The sequence below is a fragment of the Eufriesea mexicana genome, unplaced genomic scaffold (assembly GCF_001483705.2).
Source record: "Eufriesea mexicana isolate 0111107269 unplaced genomic scaffold, ASM148370v2 scaffold265, whole genome shotgun sequence".
Taxonomy (NCBI): domain Eukaryota; kingdom Metazoa; phylum Arthropoda; class Insecta; order Hymenoptera; family Apidae; genus Eufriesea; species Eufriesea mexicana.
The window spans coordinates 566,531-586,109 of NW_016908444.1; the positions used below are offsets into that span (position 1 = coordinate 566,531).

Below are 19,579 nucleotides of genomic sequence, written 5' to 3' on the forward strand. Positions count from 1 at the left end.
GCTCTTCCACCCTCCTCTTCTTTTCCTCTGTCTTAATTCGTCGCTCTAAGGCCAGAGGAACGATGACGCGTTGGCAGCGGCGTTGGACCGGCGACTTTCCTCGAGCGAGTTTTACGCAACGTTTGTCTTGGCACGTTCCCACTTTCGAGGCCGCGAAATTTATCGATCCATTGGCGCCGAAACGGCCTTCCGGTTCGAAACAAATGGCGGCAATTCCCGTCGAATTTAAATACAATCGCGACGCCGTTGAACGAGCCGCGTAGCAGGCGATAAATCGACACACGCCGCCGTGGCACCGGTCGTTTTGCTCGCCTCTAGACCGATTCCAGATCGGGCGTCCCTCGCCGCGACCGCCGGCTTCTTCGTCGTCGCTCGGTGACCCAGTGCGCACCAGATGCCCGATAAAGTCGCCGTATCTGCGTCGCAGCCGGCACGAAACGGGAATATCGACGCCGCTCCTTTGAACAGGCGCCGTCCAAGTTCGCGGCGCCCGCAGACCGAGTCGATTAACTCGCGATACGCTTTCCTCCTCGGTTCCTTCAAAACTCCAGGTTCCTCCGTAACTCGAGGTTCCTCCATGTCTAACTATAACCTCGCCACGTTTTCACTCGTAAAACCGCGAGCCGAACCCGTAGAGACCGATCTTCTCTTATTCGTAATTCCGTTTGAACCATCGAATGTCAAAGGAAAAATGGTGGTCGAAGTTGGTGTAATGGAGAAGCACGGTTAGGGACACACGACCGATCGGAAGGAGGTTGGGCCTCGTAGAGCGGTTTTCGAGCAAACTAGGAGCGCCAGGAGGAGAGGCGAATTTAAAAAATTCAGCTCGCGTACGCGCTGGCGCGAAGGAAGAGAGAAAAGGGCAGTGGGGAGCGGCGCTGGCCGAGGGAGAGAGGCTTTTTCGTAAGCGACGATAAATATATTTCCAAACGTATACGAAACGGCCTGGAACGGCGGCGCTGCTACCACTACCGGCGACTGACCCATTTGTGAAACTCGCGCGACTTGCGTTGCCACACACCTTTTGCCGTGCGCGCGCTCGATTATTACGACACTTACGAATTACACGGGCCCGGCGAGCCCGTGTGCCGCGGGAGGACAGGGCCGTGTCGTTTTTCGGCCCGAACCGGTCACTCTCGCGCGGTGAAAATCTTCGTGCCTTGATTCTACCTGTCAGCGAACCAAGTGTTTCGGCATTAGCGGATTCGCGAGATCGCGAACGCGTTGGTTATGTCGGTAAGAACGCTTTCAATTGTTGAATGTGCGTCAGTGGGATCACGCGAGCACTGATAGGATAGCGATTGGTGTGAAACAGTATGCGCGTGTACACGTAACTTGTTGCTAGATGGATTTTGCTTTACTGTCCGGTCTCGATTTTGGGACTAGACCGAAGGATCCTAGGGAGATTCAGTAATCCGACGACTGTAGTCTAGGGGAAAACACAGGCAGCGTTTTCAGATGTCCAGACTCGAGGCTCGTAGAGTCTATGCTCAAGCCTGTATCGCATCGTAGATTCCGACGAGTCAATTAACGCGATCGACTCTAAGAACACCTCCATTTTGTTATCTTCGAATCTTCTCATACTCCCGGCTGCCGAGTCTCTTTATCGGCGTACCGATTTACTCGTAACCTCGTAACAGTACTTACGCGATTCTCTACAGTGCCAACAATGCCTCGACTCCCAGTGTCTCGGGATTCTTCTATTATTTTTACCGCATCTCCATCCCGTTTCCCCGACGAGATTTCGGTTAGATTTCCATCGCGCGTGCACGGGTATCGTTGGAAGTCGAGATTCTCCGAAGAATCGACGTCTGTTGGGGTAATTAGAACCGCGATCTCGCGGAAGGTAGCGAATTCGCGGGGAATTTCTTCGCGACTGGGCTCAGTACGCGGAATTGAAGCAGCAAATGATAATTTCCATCGAAATCTGTGGACTTCTTTGAAATCCGAGATTCTCCGAAGGATCCACGTCTGTTAGGGCAATTAGAACCACGATCTTTGTCAGGGTAACGAATTTGAAGGGAATTTCTTCGCGACTGTGCCCACTACGCGGAGTCGAAGTTGCAGATGACAATTTCCCTCGAAATCTGTGGATATCTTCGAAACCCGATGTTCTCCAAAGGATCGAGGTCTGTTAGGGTAATTAGAACCGCGATCTTTCGCGAGATAGCGAATTCGCAGGGAATTTCTTCGCGACAAGACCCAGTACGCAAAGTCCGAGTTGTCAAAGACGATTTGCATCGAAATCTGACATGCAGCAAAGGATCGGCGTATGTTAGGGTAATTAGAACCGCGATTTCTCTCAAAGTAGCGAGTTCTCGTGGAATTTCTTCGCGCCAGGGCCGCCTGCTTGAAGTCGTGAGTTGCTGAAAACTGTCGGCGCGATAACGTCGTGAAACGGAGAGCTGTTGCTCCGACTGACGACCGACTACAAAGGCCTTTGTACGATTTCGTGGCGAGAGCTACGTAGTAGAAGCGGGTATCGGTCAGAGCCCTCGGTGTAAGCGGCTTTATCGAGCACACGCGATACACGGGCCGATAAAACGCGTATCGAGTCGTGTAATTTGCCGCCTGCATTTTTCCCTCGCGAGCCCAGCTCCGCTGCCACCATTGAGACCGTTCTCCTCTCTGCATTTTTCTCTCCGTCTGCTTTGACTTTTTATCTCGGTCCCGAGAGGACCACCGCGAGTCCGCGCCGCTGGCCGATCGCCGGGGGATGCGGCCCTGCGTTGGGCCAGTCGATCGTCGCGCCACGCTTTTTGGGACGAGACTACACTCGTAGCGGAGAAAGGGCACGTGCCTCCGGTCTCGGTCTCGGTCTCGGGGGCACGCACGCCGAGGAATCTCCACGCGCTTCTCCAAAAGCTGACCCCGATGATGTCCCGGCTACGAGCAAATCTCGTCGAAGAATCGAGGAAGATTTCGTCGCGGAGGATCGCTCGTGCGAGACGAGGCACTGTGCGAGATGATTCAATACCGATGCGCTCCAATTCGATAACCAGTCTTCGTTACAATAGGCATCGTTGAAGCGGCTCGAGCGTTACCGAGAATGAAAATACGAGTATTCGGAGACCCATACTCGATTATCTTCGTGACGCTACTTTTCTCGCAATCGTCACATCGTGCACCCTGTCACGTACACGTAACAATTAAAATCGCCTGATAAAATAGAAAGGTACTTGCAATTTTACATACGTTAGCACATTGCGTACCGCTCACGAGTCTTCTGGTTTCTCACGCGTCATCTATTATGGATCTTAGATATCAACGCACTGTCTTGTCAAAACGTACAGTTCCCGGTCTATGTCTTAGAAATTTCTATACGGTATGCAATCTGTTAACACGCGTAAAACCTCCCCTATCTCGCGTTCACGCGATATACCACCTTACTCGCACGGTTTATTCTACCCTGCGCTGTGGAAAGTATTACCATCGCCTAGCCCCTAATACTATGGAAAGTATTACCGTCGCCTAACCCCTAATACTATGGAAGGTATTACCATCGCCTAATCCCTGACACTATGGAAAGTATTATCATCGCCTAACCCCTAATAGCATGGAAAGTATTACCATCCCGAAGAAGTTCGAGACTTTTCGGCAACATGGACGGATCCAAGCGCCATTTTGAACGGGCACTGGCGTCGGAAAGGAGGAAAAAGTTAGGTCGGTGGAAGCGAGGAAGTCGCCGGCGAACGTCGATACCCGCGTCCACGCGTATTGCGCAAGCGGATGGTCCGCTTGGCAAATTGACATTTTCCGTGCGAACAGCACCGGGACGCGGACAGGCCAGGCTCGGAGAAAGAGATTTGGACGGTGAAAGACGCGCTAGAAGGGACCGGATCGAAGATTTCCATCCTACGTTCGGATGGCAGAGGCGGAGCGTGTGTCCGTACGCGCGTGTTGGCTTTAGAACTTATCAGGAACGCGTTTCGTCATTGATCCACCTTTTTCTCTCTCCGCCGCGCTTGGGAAACGTTGCTCGCGCCCAGCTTGGCCGGAGTGAGCGCTGATCCCAAAGAGAGACACGCCACACGGTCTTCCGATGAAAAGGAGCTCTCGCGCTGGGTTGGCGGAGAAAAGAATTCCATTTTCCGAGGCGTCTTGTGCAATCGACGAGTGGAGCCAAGCATAGAGAGAGAGAGAGATGGAGAGAGTGCTTCGTTCCTGCTCTCGGTCGTTTTACATCTCTCGCCTGGAATTTCGGAAAAATAAAGGAAAAGAAATATGGCGGTCGCGGAACGTCGCGTGGAATAAATTTCGTGCACGGTTGAGAACCGTCGAGGGATTAATTGGTTCCCACATGGCGGGGTACACGGGCGAAACTTGTTAATCGGGCTGAAATATTCGAACGGCTGGTCGGTGCATTAGAAAATGTTTCGATCACAAAGAGAGCCAGACCCCTTTGTTGCCGGAGGAAGGCTGGAGCTTGGCTGCACGGGCCATTTCGTCGTTTCTCTCCGTCCCTCTCGCGTTGCCTTTTATGATTCGTTTTTATTTATCGTCGAACCCGAAAGTCTGGTTCACAATGGTCCCGTACGCGGTATGCGGGCCTCGGAGTCGTTGTTTGTCCCGCCCTCTTCGTCCCTCCATCTCCGTTCTTTCTTCCTTTGGTCCCAGTGCAGGAACCAAGACTCGTCTCTCTCCTCTCGCTCTCTCGCGGAGAGAGAAACGGACAGAAATGAAAAATCGACGTGGGGAGGCACCGCCGATCTCTCCCCCACCAGCATGGTCGTCGTGAAATCGTTTTTCTGGCTCACTGTTACGAGACCGCAGGACGATGATGCCTATCTTTCGACGAATTAGCATCCAGCGACCTTTCCGCTTCGCTTTGCCTCGCGCTCCGTTACCGATCTCCCGCTAGATCGCGATCGATGGGTCGCATCGTGAGCCGATATCATTCGTAAATTGCCAGCCGGCAACGATCCGCTTTCCCTTTCCACGATGGAAAGGTTGGTCCCGAGAGAGGCTAGGCGATTTTCTGTTTCGCCATCCACGTCGAAAAGCCGCGCAACGTCTATTTAAACGAGACCGCGAATCGTCGGGACGCGAGTCGAAATTACCGAGCCGAAGATATCCGCCTGCCAGAGGAGGCGTAATGCATAATGCCGGCTGTCTAGCTTGCCGGTTGGTCCATTCCATGGCAAATAGCTCGGCTTCGAACGAGAACAGCCGTTACACCGCTTCTCTCGCTCTCCCTCTCTCTCTCTTCTCCTCTCCGACGAAGAATCCTCGCTGGAACCCGCTCCGGCGTGTTTTTCGTAACGCGTCGCGCAACGAGCACCGATCGACAGGTTTCCTTTTTGAATTCTCGGTCGAAGGCTTCTTTCACCGGTGCCCTCCGCGTGGTGCACGCTTTCGCAAAAGCTTGGAGCGAGCTGCCCGGCGCGGTTTCGCAAATTTCAGTCACATATTCGCGGTCCTCGGCTCCTTTACAATTAGTGAAAGGAGAACTCGCGCGTGGTTTCGACACGTTGTCGAGACAAAATGCTCGAGCAGCCGGGAGAGGACCTGAATTCGTTTCGACCGATCGCCGTTCTCCTCGCGTCTCCGCTCTCTTTTACCTGCTGAAATTTCATCCTCCGCCGAATTCGGTTTCTGCGCCGATTTCTTCCATTCCGTGAGCTCTCGGCTGCCACTCGCCACGTGTTTCCACCTTGCGGACCGTGAGCAACGACGACGTAGCCGAGCTTTGGTGTCCGGTTCGCCGCGGGACGAGAGTTATACCTGCGGATCGCGAGGCAGCCAGCCAGCTCGAGGATAGATCTCTACCTGTGCGTCATTCGCGCGATGCGCGCTTCCCTCGCGAAACAATAAGATTCGAAAGGGAAACTGGCAAACGAGGACACCGCGATCTCGTAATTTTCATCCTCCTTCTCCGCCGACGAAAGATCATACTACCATAAGGAGCCCGCCGTCTCGTTGGCAGCGGGTCGCGTTTATCGCAATCGATGATCGTCTTGACTCACTCGCGGGGAATGCTAGTGACGTCGGGAGCGACGGTTCGGTATCGCCAGGAGGATCGTAGTTTCGACGTAGGCCCGAAAAATCAACGGTACCGATCGCTCGATAAATATCCGAACGACGTTAATCGGCGGGGGAGGAACCGGTCGTTGGTTCGAGGAATCCGAGTCGCGATAGAGAACTCGAGTACGAATCGAGTCGGTAAATCGAAAACGATTCGGAGGAATCGGTAGAAGAGGGAATAAGTTTGGAATAACTGGCTTATCCACGCGCGTCTCGTCAGACGGAGCCGAGCTTGGAGAGAAGAAGAGAAGAAAGGGCTGTTCGTGGGACGAGAGGCTCGTTTCGTGCGTTCTTCGGCCTGTGGCAGCAGCGGCAGAAGGGTCCAGATAGGCCGCAGGTTCCAGACAAAGAGGACAAAGGCCCAGATCTGGCCGCGCCTGTGGTGGCCGTCTCGAAAGAATTTCACCACATAGAGAGCGGCGTAGAGAGGAGAGAAACACGTAGAACGCGGCGCGCGTGTTCGTGATAAAGCCGCGAGGTTCTCGCTGTGTGCGTCCCTCGTATCCGTGTGCCTCGTCCATGGAATACTTTCACTGGTTTCACGGCCAACAGACACGTTTACACGATGCTAATAATACGCTCGACGCAGCCGTTGGTACCACTTACTCCCCGATGCTCTTTCGCGTATCGCGATTCTGCACGCGGTCTTTCCCCGTCGCGAGTTGGTCCTCCGACCGACGAGCCGTGGTTCGATCGGTCGACGAACCACGTCGAGTACCGATCGATCTTAATTTCTCGATCTTGACCTCGATCGCGCGAGTTCGAAGCTTCGGCGTCGAGGCTCCGAACCCGTTCGCTGTATTCAGCGCGGGCAGTGTTGGCACGCCTCGTAGGGACCAGGTTTCGACGCTTGCTCCGCTCGGCTGAGGATCCGATGATCCCCGCGACGTCGGCGTCGTCGATACATGGGAAAATTGTTTCGTCGTTTCGAAAAAGGGCAGGAGGGGGTTTCGAGAGGCGTCGTCGAGAAGAGACTCGACGAGAGTGCAAGTGTTAACCCCTGTCTTCGTGCAACGTGGCATAATTGGCACATGCGACCAGGAAGAGGAGAGGGTGCTTGCTATTGTAGTCCTGGTAGCAGGATGTATCAACGACACGTCGCCGCTGCACATCCGCCGGAAGAAGCTTCTCTCTGTCTTCGATGAGGTTGCATCGAGGAACGAGCGTCCGCGGTATCGATACCCCTGGCCTCGTTCTCTTTACTCCATTTTCTCTCTTCTTTGTTTTTCCCTTTATTAGAGTATTTCTGAACCGAGGAACACGGTTACTCTCGGAGCAGGCTTTAATAGCGGATCATCCGCGAGAGGAGAGCGCGCGTTAAAGAGGAAGGCATTTCCTCCGTGGGTTTCGTAATTTCGACTCCACCTACTCCTTTCCAACGGCCCACGGTTGCGAAACCGCGCGTTTAAACAAATTTTTCCACGTCACCAAGAGAACGGAGTTTGTCCGGTGACTTAGGACCGTCCCCCTTCCGAGAACACGCGTTCCGTGCTAACGTTCTCTGCCCGCCGTCCGATTATCACGGATACACGAAGAAAGATCGTCTTTGTCCGTGGCAGAGGCTGAGCCAGGTAAAGCCAAGATATCTCAAGGTCTTCCAAAAATTCCAACTGACAGGATCGACGTGCTAAAAGCTCGGCATAAGCCGATTCGATAGGAGGGAACAGACGTTCCGAGAAACCGATGAGTCTCGGATAAATTTTCAAGTATTTAGTTACGCGCTTCCGGTGGTGGCCGCTTCTCAGTCGCGTCGTAAATCCAGCGTTCGTAATTTCCGGCTGAATTCCGCGAATCTTTGACACAGCTCGGAGCCTTCCCCTCCTAGAGAGAACCGTTTTCCAGGATTTCCCACTCGCCTTCACCGGCTTCACCCGTGTCGCGATAGACGAATATTCAGAAACTCTCCGTAAAATTTCCTTGGGAAATTTACACCCTGACAGCTGTCAATTCCGAGTACTCGAAAATTTCGCTATAGATCCGTGTATGCTAGCCAAAATTGGGATCCATCTTACGTACCTTTCGGAATTACAGTATCGAAGGAATATCATCGACGTTGAATTTTTTATTTTCAAAATAAATTGCTATTTTCGACCCAGCCGGTGATAATCGATTTAGCTGCGCGAGCCGTATATGTGGAACTCGTTAGCGGAAATGCGATTGGTTCTCGAAAGCCGCGAAGAATCGAAGGAAAGACGCAGTCAGAGTTGGACGACGGACAAACTAATGAGCTTTTGGCTATTCACGGACACGTGCTGCTCGTTGCCGCTCATTAAATTAGGTAACAATCGGTGGAGGAACGCGCGTTCCACCTCCTCCTCACGCTGGTCGTCGCGCGGTTACCTTCGCGGCCACCTTCTCGGCTACCTTACCACCTCCTCCGTCCATCCGCTCCTTCCTCTCTCCCTACCTCGATGGCTCTCCTCTCCGGTGCGTTCTCCGGTCGTCTCGTAGTGGGGTGGTGGCAAGGATGTGTGTGGAAGCCAAGGCACACGGTGGGGTCGGGTACCAGACAAGGTCACGGCTACCAACTGCTAGTTTCTTCTCCGTCTCTCCCTGCCTCTCTCTCTTTCTCTCTCCTTCTACCTCGCGTGCTCGTTCTTCCTCTCGTTCTCTCTTTGCCCGTTCCTCCGTCCCTTTCCCCTTCGAGGTGAGCAGCCATCTTGGGGAATGTGTAACGTCATCGAATGCACCGAGAATAACAATAAATTATCTCTCGGTCGCCTCTCACCTTCCACCTCCTCGGGCTTGCCCTCCGTTTCCCTCGTTGCGTCGCCCTCTTCCTCGCTCTTTCCGTGATACCTGCGTCCACACGACGTGTGCTTCTTCTTCAGGTACCCACTCTCTCATTCTCTCACTCTCTCTCTCTCTCTCTCGACAGTCCCTCTCCGATCTTTTCCAGGCTCGTTTGCCCGTTTGTTCCTCACTTCGATACACGAAGATATCTTAATCCCGGGATAATTGCCATGGACGAGAATTTTCTGAAGGTTCAGGCGGCATTTCTCGGTTGAAACGATGCTCGAACACCGACCATGTCGGAATTCGGCACGAAGAGGGAATCGGTCCGAAATCCGTCCGACCTACCTCTCGAGCACTCGTCTCGCGGAACCTTCCCTTATTTCCATCCCTTGTCGATAGGGGGCACGATATAGCCGACGATAATCTCGTGGAAAAAGAAATTCCAAAGGGACACGCCCGTGGGAAGATAAAGTCGGAGGTCGGAGAACGGCGGGGAGAGGTCCTTCGACCGTTCTTATCGCCGATCTCTCTCTCTCTCTCTCTCTCTCTCTGCCCTATTCTCTCGTCCCGTGGTTTGAATTCGAGAATAACGCCGCTGGGCTCCGCGCGACCGCTGCCGCGTTTCAATGAAACTCCGAGGAGACTGCGCCATCGATCGAGGCTAATTAATCGACCTTAGACAACGAGTCGGCGAAAAATCGGAATTTCCAATAACGAGTTCTCCCTTTAACGATCACCCTGATCTCCGGCAAGAATCTCGGCGTGGTTATCGCGCGCATTACGTGGTGGGGGTGGCAGAGGCACCTTAATCCATGGAGGCAGGAGAGAGAGAAAACAATGGTGATTGTCTCGAAACGTTTACAGCCTAATTATGTGAACACGGGGCCCGGCCATGGTGGAGTAACAATGCTATAACTCGTAACAATGTACGATTGTTCATTGTCTGCCCGTGCCCCTTCGCTTTTCTTCGCGTGTGCACGCGCAGCCTGCTAACCCCGTCGTGCTACGTCGCCGCGCTACCTTCAGCCCCTGTTCCTCGCCTTCTCCCGAATCTTCGCGCAGAGCCATCCTCCCAGTATCTTCCTGCCACGTCGATTCCAATAATCCTTAAATTATCACGACCGTCTCTAACATCTAGCGACGTTGGTGAGCCTAGTGACTCATTTCTGTCGGCTAGTTTGACTCACGCTTTCCACTTACTCAGCGATCAGTAGTCCAGTGTGTATGTGTGTGTGTGGGTGTAAGTGGGGATCCAAAAATTGCCGGTCTAAATCCGAAACCATGGCGCACCGAGGCTTGACCCACGGACGTGTGCGACCTCGAACCTTTCATAGGTTGCTCGTGACTCGTTCCACCGCTTCTCTCCTTCTCCAGAGCGGCTTGCTGCCGCTGCTGCAGCAGCAGCTCGGTCTCTCGCAACATCCGGCCTGTCTTCCAAGGCCACGCAAGATCACAGAAATCGGGTCGTTGAACCGGGCCGATGCTTGTTGCTCCGTGATCAAACGACCAGGCGCCAAGCGGAGATAAACGCGAGCGCTTGGGCTCGATACGCGGTTGCGTTTCGATAAGCCGCGATAACGCGGCATTCTGCTCGTCGCTCTTGAAAAGCGAGAGCCTTTCACCTCGCTCGTTTCTACGTTTCTCTCGCCATCGGGAGGTTGCAGGCTTATATTAACACATCTTGCACGGGAAGCGAACTAAAGTCGTTGTGCACGGATTATCGCATCTTTACTTACTTTACAAACTGTTCTTTATTTCCCTCGGGTCACCGGACACCAGGCATTCTATAATCATTGATTTTAGAAAGCAGGTAACGGCATTTAGGATTTGGCTGACAATAGGCTTGCAAAAGAAAGGACCACGCCATGTGCGATGTAGTGTTCTTTATTTCCCTCGGGTCACCGGACACGAGGCACTCTTTAACCATTGATTTTAGAAAGCAGGCAACGGCATTTAGGATTTGGCTGACAATAGGCTTGCAAAAGAAAGGACCACGCCATGTGCGATGTCACGACGAATTGTAAATATCGCCCTCTACGCGGTGAGAGTTTGGCGGCAAAGCACCCGCGCAAGATGTGTTAATCGTTAGTGTCCCAAGCAGCGCGATCGCGCTGTTCAGATTTTATGTCGAGAAGACCCAGCATATTTCGTGTGTTCTCGACAACTGACGGTGCGTCATCCACTGTCGAAGTCGAAACGCTAACGTGCTATTTGACCATTCATCGCTATAATAGAAACGAAGCGCTATCGCGCCGCTTGGGATTTCCCGACGTAAAATAAACTGACGGTGCGTCATCCACTGTCGACGTCGAAACGCTAACGCGCTATTTGGCCATTCATCGCTATAATAGAAACGAAGCGCTATCGCGCCGCTTGGGATTTCCCGACGTAAAATAGAGGAAGCGCTATCGCGCTGTTTGGGTCTTTTCGTGCCTACTTAGAGGCAACGCGATCGCGCTGCTTGGGATTCGTCGACAGTGTTTCTTCAAAACCTTGTGGGACTCAGACGGTTAACTCGTTGGGCCTGGGGTTGGTCCCTAGGGACCGATAGTGGACTTTTCGTTTGGTCAACGTTGGTCCGTGATACAGTATGGACAGTATCAAAGTTAACCACTTGCGCTACGATTTAACTTTCGGTTGCCGAAAGTTCTACAATATAGCATGCGATAAGACGTTACATTGACGCCGCACCGCGTCTGCGAGCTATTAGCCACGTGACGGACACGTCGTTTTTGTTTCTGCGACAAATGCCTATCGACATGGTATACACGTCGCTGGCGGCTTTGGAACAAAAGCATCTCGACGTGCGTGGCACGTCTTCATAGCGCAAGTGGTTAAGGAATAATTGTAGGAATTTCAACCCTTTACGCTCGAGATGCGCCCTTCAGTCGCCATTTGATAAAATTTCGAAGATCGATACTCATTGATATCTCAAATTTATGATAATGTAAAATCAAATAATTATGTGTGTTAATTATTATAGGAATTCTTAATTACTGCTCCAAAAAATATCGTTAGCTTTATAAGAGAAAATTTTTAAATTCATGCTCTTTAGCCAAAAAATCGTCGAATGCAAAGGGTTAATATGTCAAGTTTCAGATAATGTAACGGTGTGCGAGATATCGAAATCCAAATAATTCTACGTGTCAATTATCATACGACTTCTTATTCACTGCTCAGAGAAATATCGTCAGCTTTATAGCAGAAAATCTTCGAACTTCTATTCTTCTTTAGCCAAAAAATCGTCGAATGCCAAGGGTTAATCCTTTTCGGACGGAGTGGTTTTGATTAAAACCGTGGGACCGAGCTGTTGCCACGATAGTTATTCAAAACTACCAGTGCTCATTTCTACTTAAACGCGATTTTCGTTCATAGCGAGACTGGAAATAAGGACATAAAACAGTCCACCACTTAATTTGGGACGTGTGCGGACCTAGGGGCGCATATATGCGGCGCTCGTTCGCAAAGAGTTAATGATGTTTATTAAAACACTCTGAACAGAAATATGGTTTAGTTTTGCATGTAGTACAAAACGTGACGACTTTTTTAATCAAATTTCTGGCTCGTTGAATTTTTATCGTAACATCGGAAAGAACAGCAATATCGGCGCCAGGCTTAAGGTGTTAAATATTAGCTCTTAGCTCTGACAAGGATAGTGCAAGTCCCTCGTATCATTGATTTACTGGAAACATTATAGGTTTGTAGATTTAGTCATGCAGTTCAAGAAACTGTTTCGATAGTTTTTAAAATATTTATGATTAAAGCTTTATTATTCTTAACTAGAAATTTCTTCTGAATAGTTATCGATAGTTATCAATCGTATCAAGCATCGTGGCCCAACAGCAACATCCGAAAATTGCCATCAACGTGGGAATTTTCGCATATCGCCATTAGGCCACAAAGACACTTGATGAATATTCGAAATAAATCTGTAATTAAGGCAATAATAAAACTCTAATCATAAATATCTCAAGAACTATGAAGCAGTTGCCTATCTAAATCTATGATACGAAGAACTGTGACTCAAGTCTGTTACTAAAAAGTTAAATTTATATATTTCATTAACACTAGAACTACCAACTCAGTCAAAATATCTGGTCCCAGAATTTTCCTTTTTGCAATCACCGAACACATACACCTGCTTTAGGAATAAAATTGGTATCAACTCGTATTAAGAAAGAACTGTAATCAATATATTCACTCATATTCATCGTATCGCTGAAATTACTATAATCTGTGCACGTTATAGTTAGGTACCCATTAAAGATCGGTAGTTCTAGTGTTAACGACTATTCGTTTATTTATGGATACAAAAATATTAAAATTGCCGAAGGGAGAAAGGGGGGAATATCAACCCTTTGCACTCAAGAGGCGTTCTTCAGTCGCCATGTGCTGCAATTTCGAAGATCGGTATTAATTAATACGTCAAATTTAAAATGTCGGTGTGCGAGGTATCGAAATCAAATAATTCTACATGTCAATTCCTTTATACCATTTCTTATTTACTGCTCAAAGATATCGTAAATTTTATAACAGATAATCTCTAACCCCTACTCTTCTTTAGCCAAAAAATCGTCGAGTGCAAAGGGTTAACCGTGATACTAATCGCAATGAAATGATAGGTGACTCGTGTTCAACGCTGGAAAGATGGTCGGTGAGCGAAGACGAGGTAAAACTTTGAGGAAATTGAATAAGGAGAGACATTAACCCTTTGAGCGCTGAGCTATTCGGCGTTAAGGGTGCACTTTGAGACCCCCCACTTCTTACGACGAAGCACGTTACGGTATTATTCTAAACTAATTGCAAACTATTTCAAAATTATTATTTTACAAAACTATACAGCGTTCATAGCCCAGATTAAATGATTATGTGAGAACGCATATAACGCGTTCATAGCCCAAATCGAATGGTTGTGTGAGAACCCATATACAAGTTCATAGCGCTCGGAGGGTTAAAGATCGGTAGTTGTAGTGTTAAACATCGAGGAATAGTATTTTCCCTGTATCACGACAAAATAATATTTGTACGAATTTCTTCGCGGAAGACTGCCCAGCAAAACGGGGATCCCCGTGATGACCGGTCATCAACGTTCAACACCGACTAAACAGGGAGATTTCCACGATCGGTCGTGAGCGTGTTAAGAAAGGGAGTAGAAAATAAAGGGAAATTGTAGTTCATACGTGACGAGGGAAGCATCCTAGGTGTCTCGCGGTGTCGGACTTCCGGCTGTGTAATTTTCGTATCGCCCCGTGTAGCGTGATACCGCGAGGGGTTAATTTTCCGTAGAACGCAGCCAGGGAATACGTAACGCGGGCAATTTGGTCGATTTCTTTTCCTACTTCCGCGATAGAGCTCTCCCCGTGTTCCATTCTCCGTTTCACGTGTCCTGCGAGGAGCGTGTATCGTTCCACCAGCCGCTAGACGATTAGCTCTCGCGTCGCGTGATCCAGCCTCGTTACGGTCTCGTCTGGCCGTCACAGTTGTCGGCGAAAAGAACGTTGCCTAAGCGAAGGATAGTTTCTTGCCGTGAACTTTGCCTTCCGTTCCACCGGGGAAATCGGTCGCCTTTCCAACCAACCGCGATCGTCCCTATTCTATTCTCGTTTCGGAGGCTTCCCGGTAGCATAAGCAACCACGGGGATTCGGTTCACCCGCCATCGTTGAAGATGGCGCTTTCTAGAAACGGAAAACGCGATGGTGGGTCGAACTGTCGTGGCAACTGCTGTTAGATACAGTAGATGAGATAATGTCTCGCAATCAGAATAACCATACGTGCTTTCTTTAGTAATTTAACCCTTCGCACTCGAGAGGTGACTCTGAGTCACCATTTGATAAAATTTCGAAGCTCGATATTAATTAATATATCAAATTTAAAATAACGTAACAGTGTGCGAGGTATCGAAATTAAATAATTCTACGTGTAAATTAGTATACGATTTCTTATTTACTACTCAACGAGTATTATCAGCTTTACAGCAGAAAATTTTGCATCTCGTACCCTTCTTTAGCCAAAAAATCGTCGAGCCCAAAGAGTTAACCCTTTGCACTCGAGAGGTGACTCTCATTTAATCAGATTCTAAAGATCGACGATAATTAATATATCAAATTTAAAATTACCTAACGATGTGTGCAATGTCGAAGAAAAGTAATTCTATGTCTTAATTTGCATATGATTTCTCCTTTACCATTTTATAAAATATCGTCGACTTTATGACACGAAGTCTTCGAATTACTATTTTTCTGCAACGAAAAAGTCGTCCACTGCGAAGGGTTAATTATTTAGTAATTTAATTATTTAATTTCCTTAGTAATTAACCATGCGTAGCTTGGAAGCAAGCAGCTTTCAATATTTTTCTTTTTCTTTTTCCCATTCCTTTTTCAGCAATCGGGACTGATTGTCCTGTTGAGCTAAATAGATATCATAGGAATCACAATTCCACATAACACGATGAGAGCCTCTCCAGCGAGAAACTCTCCTAATCCTCATTTGAGGTCTATTGGCGTTTCCAACATTAGGTTTCATTTGCCAGATGTCGCTAGAAGCGTGTAGCAACATGGAACGGGAGGTTAGAACTTTCGAACGTTCCAAAATGGACCCGTTCCTTTGATCCCTTCCTCCTATCGAGTCTCTTCTGCCTCTATCTAGCTACATTCGTTCGAGGAAACGAGGTTTAGTCTAATTTTCGACTAATATCGTGGTGAGCTAATTTTTTTACGTAAATAAGAGAGGAAAATCCTATTGAATTGCTATAGCCATTACAATTTTAATAGGATTTGACTGAAAAATTCGATTATATGTGACATTTTCGACTGATATCGTGGTGAGCTAATTTTTTTACATAAATATGAAAAGAAAATTCTATTTGAACCTTTTCGAAAGAAACGTTGACGTTACGCAACGACGTCGCACGTTCCGTGGTAAATACGTTAACAGGCTAACGTGGAAAACTGATTTGTCATTGATATCGTTCAGCAGAGATATTCAATCTTCTCCGCGACGACTGCGTTCCAGGGAATATTCACGGACACGTTCGATCGGATAGAGCTATCCGTCTGTTTTCTAGAAATTCCATGGTAGCTGACAGGCGATGGGGGACACGCGTGGATTTCTCGACTCGTCTTCCGCACGTCGGGCTTAATTTCCAGCCAGGTCGGATGGAAAAAGTCTCATCTGGAACGAGAAAAGTCTCGCGCGAATATCCTGCGTCAAGGACACCGTCTTCGGGAACCAGTCCCGCGTTGAAAAAGCGTGCACGCTCGTCGTCGAACGGTCACGAGAAAATCCGTGAAGCGTAGAAACGAACCTATCTCTCTGGTCTGCCTTTCGTTTTCCCTTCGACGACACAGAGGGCGCGTAGTCCTTGACGAGATCTCTGCCCGGATTCCCAATTTCGACGTCCACGGGGTTGACACCCCTCTGCTTTCTCTCGCGCTCGAGAAAAGGGGAGACAATTATTCGACAAAAGTGTCCTTCACGCGAATGCCTGTGGGATAGAGCGACTTTCTCCGAAGGTTTTCCACGGGGGAGAGGTCTAACTCGACTCCATTACGAAATTCGCGGCGAGATACTTGGGTCTCCGTCCGCTCGACGATTCTTTCGAGAGATTGCGCGGCATTTGCATGCGATTGAATAAGCGGTAGGAGAAAAACGCTCGACTGTTTCGCTGTTTTTCATACGCAGAATTCCAAGCGGTCAATTGTTGGCGCGCGTCATCGCGATCTTCCGCCGCGTAGCGTTTCCCAATGCCTGGCGCGCACCCAATGGTGGCACCCAATCGCTCCGATACCTCGAACGATTGTTCGATCGTCCGAGCGATCGCTGAGAGATCGCGACACCTGTGCCATCTCACCGTTTGTCATGCAACGAGACTCGTTTATCCGTAACACGATCCGTGGCTGCTGCACGTGTGCGAGGCGTAAACGCGATGGCCGCTGCTCTCTTTTACCCATCGCATACCTGACAGATAACGAACGGACGTGTCACGGTTTTTCCATTTTCTCCTTTTCCTCGTCTTCCGCCCTCGAGCGGTCGAGGGACCAGCTTTGCTATACTCGTTCCGCGAGGGATCGTTCGAAGGGGGGCGAGAGGGAACGGCGTCGGGAAATCGGCAAATATAGCTCGGAAGCGAAAAACCGCTGGAACGCGCGGAAACGCGATCGCCTTCGCGACAGAGCTTAAAAATATCTTTCAACGATCGCGCCTGATCGTGCAGCTACGCTTGCAGTGCTCGCTGCTGCACGTGCACTCGATGCTGGACGGCTCGAAGAGCGCAGCCGAGAGGTTGACCCGCGTAACCCATCCTTAAACGCGTTTGCAGCGCGCCGCTGATGATCTCACTTTCCTCGAGCGCGTGAACAGCGGCGCCGATTTAAGCCTCGGAGCGAGCGGGCATCGGGCGCCGATTCTCTGACTCAGTGTCGCGGTAAGTGGCTAAAAACGAAGCGTTCGACGAGAAAGAGCGGACGAGTCGGTGCCCTGGACTCTGTCTCCTTTGCGTTTCGTGGAAGGCGGACGAAACAAAAAGCCTGGCTGCTGCAAGCTCTGACTGTGGCTCTCCTTTCAGCGTCGAGTCGGTCCTCTCTTGATGGATCGACGCTGAGAAAACGTACGAGGCACTCGCGACGCGGAGACAAAAGAGGTGGCGGGGTAATTGAAACGAGCCGAAAAAAAAGGAACACGACGAGGACCCGCTGGGCCCCCGAGTGAGCGACTCGAGGAGGAGAGGGAATGATCTCGACGAGCCGCCGCGCTTGAAAGAATCAGGCGCGAGAGCAGCTGAGACCAGCTAACGGCCGCCCTGATATTTGACTTCGATCAAGCCGCGAAGATCGGTCCATTGTCTCGGCATTCAGGCTCCCGGCGACCGTTGCAACCAGCCACGGGATGCTCTACGCTCCTTTTCCAGCAATCTCCAGCGCGTATTTGCCCCCGCTATCGTGGGAAATTCGCGAGAAGTTCAGAGAGAGAGAGTGTTCGGAAGTAGTCACGGACGACGTGTCTGATTAGGAACGTCTGTTACTACTTCCAGCCGCGTTCCAGCGCGTGCAAACCGGGACAGGAAAAGGAGGAAAAGCTGGTCTACGTTTTACCCGATCGAAACTCGGCTGCACTCGGTCAGTTATTCCGATTCTAGCCAAACATCGGTCGAGTTCTAGCCGAATTCTAGCCAGACCGTGGCAGATGGTAATTTCTTTTCAGCCCAGCTCTTCGATCCCCTACGATCCCGCGGGAACAATGGCAGTCTGGAGCAGCCAAATGTATTCCCTAATTCTCTCTAAGTCATATGCCTCTTTGTAGATCTCGCGGGAGAGGCGAGCTTGCGTCAGCCCTTTCGTTCTGGGGGAGCCACGATGATCGCACGGCTCACGCAGATCGGAATAAAGCGATAACCGTCTGGATCTTAATGCAAGGAGTCGCGATCGGGCCCCGAGAGGCATTGTTTCGACTCGATCCTCGGGGAGAGGGTGTGGCCCGGACGAAATCCTTAAAAGGTCGCGATCCGCCGCGAAGAGCGAGAAAAAGAACCCGACAAAGGAGAGTTCCGCGCGGAAAACGACCGGCCAACGGTCTTTATCTCGGAGAAGGGCTTTGTCGAGGCAGCTGGTGAACAGGTGTTGCCTGGCCAGCCTCTAGCCGTCAGCTGTTCCGCTTCTAAGCTGACCACTAAGTTGCAACGCGCGCGAAACAGCCGTTACTTTGCTCGCTAGTTAGCGCGAACTATCGCGGAGAAACCGGCCGCCTCGATTCTGCCTTTTTTCATGCAAATCGCAAACTCCTCTGACACCGTGTCTCTGCAACCCTTTCTTTCGCTGCGATTCCCGACACACGGACGCCGATGATGTAAGATCGCGAGATTTGTTTATCAGCTATAATCTACCGTTTGCTACGAAGAGTTGCTAAGAGAACCCAGTTAGAGGTTCGGTCTGCGCGAGTTTTGACCTTGCAATCCGGTTAAATTCGATTCCCTGACCGCGCGCCGTTTTAAATACCCCAATTAAGAGGATCAGGGGCTTCCCCGGAGTCCATTACTGCATCGATCCCTCAGACGAATCCTCGTTACTCGACCGAGCAGGACTAACGATACGAAATATCGCGATTATACAAGAGAGTACAGGTAGCACTCCTACAACACGGTTTCACTGTAACACGATTCATAAATTACGGGAACCCTCCTATAACGCGACAAGAAAATTGCAAAAACCTTTGTACAACACTGTACTTCTACGTGAGCAGCGATGATGAAGAAATTTATTAAATTAAAGTTGCGTTAAATTAAAATAATATTTTTGTTTTGCGTTGTTTAACTCATTCGAGACCGGTTACACACCGTGTGTGCAATAATAACGAACCCTTATCTGTTATTCTAAGTAGTCGCTCCTGAGGACCGTGTTCGAAAAGAACCGTCTCGAATGGGTTATGTAGAATTGAAAGAAAATTTGTTTCTAGTAAGTTTTCGGAACGTAACCCCCCTTTTGTACTGGCTCTGGGTCTCATACACCACGGTTTCACGCAACACGGCATTTTCTAGGAACCTATCTACCGTGTTATAAGAGGGTTACCTGTACTGTGCACGCGCAACGAGCTAAAAATTTTTAAACCCGCACGCGGTTTCCCCCCGGGAGACCTTGAAACCTTGAAACGCGTTACTTTTGCACCACCCTGTACAAGAAGAAGGCCGTATTTACGATCTCTCGGGAAACACGAATACCGTGACGATTCTACACGCGTGTCGCGAGACCTCGCGAGCCTCTCGACACGTCGGCCGAGAACAACGACGCGTAACGCAGCGTCGTTTCGCTATCATTGAACGCAATTGAC

The 19,579-nt window shown here is 50.0% G+C and overlaps 1 protein-coding gene across 2 annotated transcripts in view; it reads left to right on the top strand.

The window, feature by feature from the left end:
- The window catches only part of LOC108555775 (protein gustavus), a 114,050-nt gene that overhangs the window by 83,883 nt on the left and 10,588 nt on the right, over positions 1 to 19,579 (top strand). The gene's annotated exons all lie outside the window — the stretch shown is intronic.